This window comes from Lolium rigidum, chromosome 7 (genome assembly GCF_022539505.1).
Source record: "Lolium rigidum isolate FL_2022 chromosome 7, APGP_CSIRO_Lrig_0.1, whole genome shotgun sequence".
Lineage (NCBI taxonomy): Eukaryota > Viridiplantae > Streptophyta > Magnoliopsida > Poales > Poaceae > Lolium > Lolium rigidum.
In genome coordinates this window covers 355570718-355581667 of record NC_061514.1, presented here as the reverse complement: position 1 = coordinate 355581667, position 10950 = coordinate 355570718, and positions in this window count along the sequence as shown.

The window sequence follows — 10950 nt, the reverse complement described above, 5'->3', positions numbered from 1 at the left end:
CCCGCTTGCCTGGCAGTTGCTTCGTCTTGACCACGCCGGCGCTGCGGACCTTCATCACCGACGCCGGGCGAGAGAGCGGCGGGATGCTGGTCGTGGAAGCCGCTTGGACCCGCTTGCCTGCCTCTTGCTTCGTCTTGATCACGCCGTCGTTACGGACGACGCCGGAGCAGGGGACCTTCAGCTTATCCTTGACCTTGAGGCCGGACGGCTGCACTGCCACTTTGGGCTGCGACGCCGGCACCGCCGGGTCGATCTTCTTGGAGCAAGAAATGCCCCCGACGGTGGTGTTTTGGTTCGTGATCGCAGCTTGCGCGTCGCGGCAGATGGCGGGGGCGCCGACCTGGGTCTGTTGCTTCGGGCGATGCACGAACGGCCTGATCCTGGCGCAGGAGAGGTGCGCGACCGGAGAAGCGACGTGCGGAACGCGCTGCTTCTTGCTCGCGAGGGAGTCGTCGTCGTCACCTCCGTGGCGGCGGCGCCGCTTGCTGTCCTTGGCGACGCGGGAGGAGGGGTCGACGCAGACGCGATCCGCGCAGGACGGCGTCGGCTCGCTGGAGATGGAAGAAGGTGCGGTAGAGGAACCGCGCGGCTGCGGAGAAGCCATGCTGCTCGTGTCTCTTCTTCTAGCTAGGGTTTGAGAGGGACGGGGGCTCAGGGAATCGATTGGAGGTTGCAGGGAGTGTGGGCAGCCAGTAGATCGCTGTGAATCGCTTATATGGAACCAAGGTCGGATTCGTAGTCCGGGAAGCAGTAGGAGACGACTCTCTAGCGCTGGAAATTAAGAACCTAAATTGTTCCGAGCGGGTGCGTGCCAAACGGACGCTCAGAGCACGCACACTACACGACAACCGAAGTCCCGCACTCGTCATCACCAGTCCCACCCCGACCTCCATTTCCACCCCCAAATCGCGCAGCCGGCGGCCAACGCTCCACACAGGCCAACCACAGCAACGCCCCGGCCATCCACTGGGACGAGCTCCAAGCTGTTGCTCGTTGCACCGCCTAGGACCTCTTAGTCGCCGGCGCCAAGAGGGGAGGCGGCGGAGCGTCCAGGCTTCCGCAATCTCCTGCCGGCGAGTCCCCGGCCGGCTCCTGGACGGAGGGAAGGTCTCCCGGCTGGCCAGCTCACTGCCCCCACGCGCTCTCCAGCAGCATACGGAGTAGCGCCCACACACCGGAGCAGTAGATTGAGTCGAAACCGAAGCAGCGGCGCCCACACACCAGCGCGCTTGGCCAGGAAAGAGAGATTCGAGAAGAAAGAAGAAGCAAGAGTTGAAGACGTTGGATTTTACATGTTGCAAACGCACTTAGGTATCAGCCCCTCGGGCATGGCCTGGCTCCATTGATTTTTGAGAGGATTTCGGTGGGAGAGAGTCATAAAGAGATACCAAAGACGGCAACTCGTGTTAACTTCCGAACACGGACCATCTTCTGAACCCGATGGAGCAACTTTGCTGTCCAGTACGAAGCAACTTTGGATCTCGACGGAGCAACTTTGCTGTCCAGCAGAATAATTTTCAAACCCGACGGAGCAACTTTGAAACCCGACGGGGCAACTTTGCTATTCACCGGAGGAACTTCAAAACTCGGCGGAGCAACTTTGTTGTTCAGCAGATCAACTTCGAAACCCGACGGAGCAACTTTGGAACCTGATGGGACAACTTTGCTGTCCAGCAAAGCAACTTCGAAACCTGACGGAGCAACTTTGGCATCGGACGGAGCAATTTTGCTGCCCAGCAGAGCAACTTTAAAACCCGATGGAGCAATTTTGGAACCCGACGAAACAACTTTGCTACCCAGTAGAGCAACTTCAGAACCCGATAGAGCAACTTTAATCTTCCATCTTCATAATCGTAGTAGGCAATATGCAATTTCACAACAATCATAGACGAACTATTTAAAAATAGGTAGACAACTTTATTGCCTGCAACTTTATGCACGATGTTCCAACTCGGCGACCATCGTCGGTTGGAGGAAGGAGATAGGTTTGTGCTAATGGACTGCATGCGTCGCGCCGTCTGTCATCACCAACGTGTGTCAAATTTGAGCAACTTTTAACCCGACAGCGCAACTTTATTGCTTGGGATGCAACATCGGTGTTCGTGGAGCAAGTTTTTTGCCCGACGATGGAATTTTTGGTTCAAGAAGGCCCAATAGTGCGTGCCAATGCCCAACATGTAAATTTTGGTGTCCAAGGACATAACTTTAGTGCCCAATGACGCAACTTTGTTGCCCGACGGAGTAATTTTGGTGTCAGACGGAGTAATTTTGGTGCCCGATGAAGCAACTTTGATACATGACAAATCAATTTTGTTGAATAATACAACAACACTAATGCCCGACAGAGCAACTATAGTGAGGAAGACATAACTTTTGTGCCCGAACTCAAGTAACTTTGGTGTCTAAGGGCACAATTTTGGTGTCCAACATAGCAACTTTGTTGTCTAACGGTATAACTTTTGATGCTCCGTGACGCAACATTGATACCTAACAAAGCAATTTTTGTATCCGACAAGGCAACATTAGTGCCAGATAAAGAAAGTTTTGTGTCTGATGTATATTTGCTCATTCCTGTTCAATTGTTGCCTAGTCGCACATGTAGTGGCCAAATTATATCAATTTTTTGCCTGCCTCCAATAATACAGTGTGGGACCTCCTCTCTCTCTCACACCCTTATCTTCTACCTCACACGTCTCTCTCTCCTTCATCCTTCCTAATTTCTTTCTCTCACTCTCTGCCTCCCGATAACAGCGCTCGAGCCACGGGATTCCAGCTGCCGCCGTCGTCCTCTCCTGCTGCCGCTAACCAGCAAGTGCCTGCCATTCCCTCTGCCCCAATTCCCCATCGGCGAGAAGCCGTTCCGGCCTTGTGCTGCTTCGTCTCCTGGTGCTCCCGGCAGAAAAGAAGGGCCCTCCGGCGGGGAATGAATCTGAGGCGGCCATGGAGGAGGCCGGCTCCTTGGCCGGAGAGATTCTGCGGGAGCGACTCCGCCGTGCCGTTAGGTAGCTCAGCAATTCCCGCACACGGAGGAATCACGAGAAAGAAAGAGCGCAGTTTTTCTTTCCTTTTCTACCGGGCGGGGATATTGACTTTCCTAAATTGGTTGTGTGCCAGAGACTACCAGCGGGCACGCGACCGCCCGCTAGACACGCCCAATTAAGAAACCCTTGCGCGCCACGGTTTTGCATATGGATCGATCAAATTTGGAAGGTATCAGTTAATGCGCGCTGGCAGTGAGTTCGAGTCCGACTCCGGTTCCTCACTCCTGAGAGCAGCGCGTGAGAGCGCGTATGTTCCACGCGCGTGCTCTAAATTTTGGTAATTCTGTGGAGGATGAGCCGTTGTATTTCGTCTGATGGACCACCTCCAGGTTTCATTGATGATTATTGGTTCGCCGAGCCTGATGACGATGAGGAGACACGCGGTCCAATCACGGATGGCGACACAGGCTACTGATTTATGTAGTAGTAATTGTGTAGCCTATTTGTAATAACTCTGTGTAATAGTGATTGTCTAGCTAGGTTATTTGTAAGAACTCTGTGCTATGTTTGAGAGAACTCTATGCTAGCTATTTGTTGCTTCCACTAATTAATGTTCATCCTTTTGCATTATTGTTGCTTTCATTAATGTTCATCTACTTATATTTCTGTTGCTTTCACTAATATTTATCTCTTTACAATATTGCGTACTAATAAACCACTCTCTTCATTTGTGTTTGCAGGTGATTGAAGCATGCCGCCAAAAAAAAGGGGTGACAGTCTTAAAAAGAAGCTCAAGGACTTGGTAGGTGTAGGGACATCGAGGCGGGGCCGAGCTACTACCCCCCCTCCTAGCCCCCCTCCTGTCGCTCCCACAGGGCGGCCGCGTAGGAAGAATCCGACGCGGGTACTCACTCCTAGTCCTAGCCCCCCTCCCGCAGCCGATGATGTTGATAAGGAGGAGGAGCAGGAGCACCACGGGGGTGGGGAGGACCAGGAGGAGGAGGGGGTGGGGAGGACTGATACGTCTCCGACGTATCGATAATTTCTTATGTTCTATGCCATATTATTGATGATACCTACATGTTTTATGCACACTTTATGTCATATTCGTGCATTTTCTGGAACTAACCTATTAACAAGATGCCGAAGTGCCAGTTGTCGTTTTCTGCTGTTTTTGGTTTCAGAAATCCTAGTAACGAAATATTCTCGGAATTGGACGAAATCAAGTCCCAGGGTCCTATTTTGCCACGAACCTTCCAGAAGACCGAAAAGGATACGAAGTGGGGCCACGAGGGGCTGCCACCATAGGGCGTCGCGGCCCAGCCCTTGGCCGCGCCGACCTGTGGTGTGGGGCCCCCGTGTGCCCCCCCACGTCGCCCTTCCGCCTACTTAAAGCCTTCGTCGCGAAACCCCTGAGGCGAAAAACCACGATACGGAAAACCTTCCAGAGACGCCGCCGCCGCCGATCCCATCTCGGGGGATTCCGGAGATCTCCTCCGGCACCCTGCCGGAGAGGGGATTCATCTCCCGGAGGACTCTACACCGCCATGGTCGCCTTCGGAGTGATGAGTGAGTAGTTCACCCCTGGACTATGGGTCCATAGCAGTAGCTAGATGGTTGTCTTCTCCTCATTGTGCTTCATTGTTGGATCTTGTGAGCTGCCTAACATGATCAAGATCATCTATCTGTAATACTCTATGTTGTGTTTGTCGGGATCCGATGGATAGAGAATACCATGTTATGTTAATTATCAAGTTATTACATATGTCTTGTTTATGATCTTGCATGCTCTCCGTTACTAGTAGAGGCTCTGGCCAAGTTTTTGCTTTTAACTCCAAGAGGGAGTATTTATGCTCGATAGTGGGTTCATGCCTGCATTGACACCTGGGACAATGACAGAAAGTTCTAAGGTTGTGTTGTGCTGTTGCCACTAGGGATAAAACATTGGCGCTATGTCCGAGGATGTAGTTGTTGATTACATTACGCACCATACTTAATGCAATTGTCTGTTGCTTTGCAATTTAATACTGGAAGGGGTTCGGATGATAACCTGAAGGTGGACTTTTTAGGCATAGATGCAGTTGGATGGCGGTCTATGTACTTTGTCGTAATGCTCAATTAAATCTCACTATACTTATCATGACATGTATGTGCATTGTTATGCCCTCTCTATTTGTCAATTGCCCGACTGTAATTTGTTCACCCAACATGCTTTTATCTTATGGGAGAGACACCTCTAGTGAACTGTGGACCCCGGTCCATTCTTTTAATACTGAAATACAAATCTGCTGCAATACTTGTTTTTACTGTTTTCTCTGCAAAGAATCATCTTCCACACAATACGGTTAATCCTTTGTTACAGCAAGCCGTTGAGATTGACAACCTCACTGTTTCGTTGGGGCAAAGTACTTTGGTTGTGTTGTGCAGGTTCCACGTTGGCGCCGGAATCCCTGGTGTTGCGCCGCACTACATCCCGCCGCCATCAACCTTCAACGTGCTTCTTGGCTCCTACTGGTTCGATAAACCTTGGTTTCTTACTGAGGGAAACTTGCTGCTGTACGCATCACACCTTCCACTTGGGGTTCCCAACGGGCGTGTGCTTTACGCGTCATCAAGCTAAATTTCTGGCGCCGTTGCCGGGGAGATCAAGACACGCTGCAAGGGGAGTCTCCACTTCTCAATCTCTTTACTTTGTTTTTGTCTTGCTTTATTTTATTTACTACTTTGTTTGCTGCATTATAGATTGCGCAAATTGGCGTGCTTGCCATCAACCTGTGTGTGCACACCTCTCTAGTTGGCACAAATGATCTCGCTAATCTCCATGCAAAGATCTTCAATTTAAATGCTACATTGACTTTCCATAGATTTTTCGACCTTCTTCGTCACATGTAGTATCACAAGTCTCGGATCATCATTCCAGATAATTCTCCCCTTACCATTTTGTCCCCATAATCATTTGGTATGCTGATTTTACTGAAAACATCCCCAGTTATTATAATTCCACGACCCAAGATCCGGTTGCCCAACAAAACTGACATGAGTCATTTTTGTAGCCTCAACATCCATTGATAGGAACAACTTACTCCGAGTTTCACGGTTCCAAAATCTCATAAAATAATACATATCAGCGAAGAGACAAACTCCAGCACACCAACAATTCTAGGGCTCATGGGCCTCAAAAAATTAAACCTTGGGATATCCTCGAGGAAGTGCCATTCGAATGCGCCTTATGATGCCAAATTTTAGTATGTTAGATTGCATTTTGATGCAGTTTATATATCTTCCTACCATGCCGTTTCCTGGTTTTCCCTAGAGTATCATTCATGGTTTTGCTCTGAATTTGGTGCTGGCCAAATTTGCTGAAGTTCTTATGATTGTTCTGCTTACTAAGATTTAGGGTTTTAGGTGCACCCGAGAACACTTTTCAACAGACATATGTCTAGCCAATCTCAATCTCGACGAAATAAAATGGTTTGACACCTGATTTTTTTTCAGTTGACATAGCGCTCTACGTTTAGGGCACCGCAAAAATTCAAAACTTCATTGATTTATATAATGTTTACAACTTGTAACGTCACACAAGATTGGCTGTATGACTAGAATAATTGATTGAAACCAATATAACAACAATTTAATCACTAGTTTCCTCAGCCAGTGGGTAGATAGTCAAACCTGTCAAACAACGGTCCCAAGCATCTCATTACTACAAACCGGTCAATTAAATCTTTATTTTCCTCCTAATCGAAGACAAACTAAATTCTGGAGGAAGGCATCATCCCAGTCAACTGAACTCAACTGAACTGATGTTCCTATTGATGCGCTGGTCACATTCTCTGGCATTATTCCAATCAGTCCTGCAGCATTGGAGAGGGTGCAAAGAAGCTGACTGATTTTCGCTATGCCCTGAGCAGGAACCCGCTCCTGAGTTCTGCTTTATAGAGCTGGGAATTGCGTTCTGATGCAGTTTGGGTGTTTCCATACCATGCTGTTTCAAGGGTGTCCTAGAGAATCGTTCATGGGTTTGCTCTGAATTTGGTGCTGGCCAAATTTGCTGAAGTTCTAATGATCGTTCCACTTTTAGGTGCACGTGAGAACACTTTTCAACAGACATATGTCCAACCAATCTCAATCTCCACGAAATAAAATGGTGTGACACTTGAATTTGATACCATCAAAGACAGTGCTCTAATTTTAAGAGAGGCAAAGCTCACAACTTCATTGATTTATATAATGTTTACAACTTGTATCGTCAGACAACATTGGCCATATACATGACCAGAATACTTGATGAAGCCATTGGCTCGCAACGAAAATGCAAATGATTTGATCACTAAGAGCTAGCTAGCTGGGAATATCCAGTCAAGACATTATCAAGAATGATCAGGGATTCAGGGGTACGGTTACAAAAAATCTCAGGACGAAGCCATCAGGGTTTTGATGGCGTTGTCGAGAGTGAGGTCGGGGTCGTTGAAGAAGACAGTCTGCACCACCTTGTCCAGCTCTCGCCGAGCCTGCTCCCTCTGCTCCCGGTACACGTTCTGCTGCCGCCTCTCCCGAGCTTGGTGAGCGGCGGCAAGGGCCGCGCGCAGCGCATCCTGCGCGGCGTGAGGATCCAGATGGTTCGCCGCGGGCGCCGGATGCGGGATGCTCTTCTTGACAGTTGACTGGACGCTCGTGCTGGCCTCCCTCGTCTTGATCAAGCCATGCGCCTCCTTGCGGACGACGCCGGTGCTGCGGGCCTTCATCGGCGACAACGGGCGAGAAGAGCGGCGGGATGCTGGTTGTGGAAGTCGCTTGGACCCGCTTGCCTGCCACTTGCTTCGTCTTCACCACGCCATCGTTGCGGACGACGCCGGCGCTGCGGACCTTCATCGCCGACGCCGGGCGAGAGAGCGGCGGGGTGCTGGTCGTGGAAGTCGCTTGGACCCGCTTGCCTGGCAGTTGCTTCGTCTTGACCACGCCGGCGCTGCGGACCTTCATCACCGACGCCGGGCGAGAGAGCGGCGGGATGCTGGTCGTGGAAGCCGCTTGGACCCGCTTGCCTGCCTCTTGCTTCGTCTTGATCACGCCGTCGTTACGGACGACGCCGGAGCAGGGGACCTTCAGCTTATCCTTGACCTTGAGGCCGGACGGCTGCACTGCCACTTTGGGCTGCGACGCCGGCACCGCCGGGTCGATCTTCTTGGAGCAAGAAATGCCCCCGACGGTGGTGTTTTGGTTCGTGATCGCAGCTTGCGCGTCGCGGCAGATGGCGGGGGCGCCGACCTGGGTCTGTTGCTTCGGGCGATGCACGAACGGCCTGATCCTGGCGCAGGAGAGGTGCGCGACCGGAGAAGCGACGTGCGGAACGCGCTGCTTCTTGCTCGCGAGGGAGTCGTCGTCGTCACCTCCGTGGCGGCGGCGCCGCTTGCTGTCCTTGGCGACGCGGGAGGAGGGGTCGACGCAGACGCGATCCGCGCAGGACGGCGTCGGCTCGCTGGAGATGGAAGAAGGTGCGGTAGAGGAACCGCGCGGCTGCGGAGAAGCCATGCTGCTCGTGTCTCTTCTTCTAGCTAGGGTTTGAGAGGGACGGGGGCTCAGGGAATCGATTGGAGGTTGCAGGGAGTGTGGGCAGCCAGTAGATCGCTGTGAATCGCTTATATGGAACCAAGGTCGGATTCGTAGTCCGGGAAGCAGTAGGAGACGACTCTCTAGCGCTGGAAATTAAGAACCTAAATTGTTCCGAGCGGGTGCGTGCCAAACGGACGCTCAGAGCACGCACACTACACGACAACCGAAGTCCCGCACTCGTCATCACCAGTCCCACCCCGACCTCCATTTCCACCCCCAAATCGCGCAGCCGGCGGCCAACGCTCCACACAGGCCAACCACAGCAACGCCCCGGCCATCCACTGGGACGAGCTCCAAGCTGTTGCTCGTTGCACCGCCTAGGACCTCTTAGTCGCCGGCGCCAAGAGGGGAGGCGGCGGAGCGTCCAGGCTTCCGCAATCTCCTGCCGGCGAGTCCCCGGCCGGCTCCTGGACGGAGGGAAGGTCTCCCGGCTGGCCAGCTCACTGCCCCCACGCGCTCTCCAGCAGCATACGGAGTAGCGCCCACACACCGGAGCAGTAGATTGAGTCGAAACCGAAGCAGCGGCGCCCACACACCAGCGCGCTTGGCCAGGAAAGAGAGATTCGAGAAGAAAGAAGAAGCAAGAGTTGAAGACGTTGGATTTTACATGTTGCAAACGCACTTAGGTATCAGCCCCTCGGGCATGGCCTGGCTCCATTGATTTTTGAGAGGATTTCGGTGGGAGAGAGTCATAAAGAGATACCAAAGACGGCAACTCGTGTTAACTTCCGAACACGGACCATCTTCTGAACCCGATGGAGCAACTTTGCTGTCCAGTACGAAGCAACTTTGGATCTCGACGGAGCAACTTTGCTGTCCAGCAGAATAATTTTCAAACCCGACGGAGCAACTTTGAAACCCGACGGGGCAACTTTGCTATTCACCAGAGGAACTTCAAAACTCGGCGGAGCAACTTTGTTGTTCAGCAGATCAACTTCGAAACCCGACGGAGCAACTTTGGAACCTGATGGGACAACTTTGCTGTCCAGCAAAGCAACTTCGAAACCTGACGGAGCAACTTTGGCATCGGACGGAGCAATTTTGCTGCCCAGCAGAGCAACTTTAAAACCCGATGGAGCAATTTTGGAACCCGACGAAACAACTTTGCTACCCAGTAGAGCAACTTCAGAACCCGATAGAGCAACTTTAATCTTCCATCTTCATAATCGTAGTAGGCAATATGCAATTTCACAACAATCATAGACGAACTATTTAAAAATAGGTAGACAACTTTATTGCCTGCAACTTTATGCACGATGTTCCAACTCGGCGACCATCGTCGGTTGGAGGAAGGAGATAGGTTTGTGCTAATGGACTGCATGCGTCGCGCCGTCTGTCATCACCAACGTGTGTCAAATTTGAGCAACTTTTAACCCGACAGCGCAACTTTATTGCTTGGGATGCAACATCGGTGTTCGTGAGCAAGTTTTTTGCCCGACGATGGAATTTTTGGTTCAAGAAGGCCCAATAGTGCGTGCCAATGCCCAACATGTAAATTTTGGTGTCCAAGGACATAACTTTAGTGCCCAATGACGCAACTTTGTTGCCCGACGGAGTAATTTTGGTGTCAGACGGAGTAATTTTGGTGCCCGATGAAGCAACTTTGATACATGACAAATCAATTTTGTTGAATAATACAACAACACTAATGCCCGACAGAGCAACTATAGTGAGGAAGACATAACTTTTGTGCCCGAACTCAAGTAACTTTGGTGTCTAAGGGCACAATTTTGGTGTCCAACATAGCAACTTTGTTGTCTAACGGTATAACTTTTGATGCTCCGTGACGCAACATTGATACCTAACAAAGCAATTTTTGTATCCGACAAGGCAACATTAGTGCCAGATAAAGAAAGTTTTGTGTCTGATGTATATTTGCTCATTCCTGTTCAATTGTTGCCTAGTCGCACATGTAGTGGCCAAATTATATCAATTTTTTGCCTGCCTCCAATAATACAGTGTGGGACCTCCTCTCTCTCTCACACCCTTATCTTCTACCTCACACGTCTCTCTCTCCTTCATCCTTCCTAATTTCTTTCTCTCACTCTCTGCCTCCCGATAACAGCGCTCGAGCCACGGGATTCCAGCTGCCGCCGTCGTCCTCTCCTGCTGCCGCTAACCAGCAAGTGCCCGCCATTCCCTCTGCCCCAATTCCCCATCGGCGAGAAGCCGTTCCGGCCTTGTGCTGCTTCGTCTCCTGGTGCTCCCGGCGAGAAAGAAGGGCCCTCCGGCGGGGAATGAATCTGAGGCGGCCATGGAGGAGGCCGGCTCCTTGGCCGGAGAGATTCTGCGGGAGCGACTCCGCCGTGCCGTTAGGTAGCTCAGCAATTCCCGCACACGGAGGAATCACGAGAAAGAA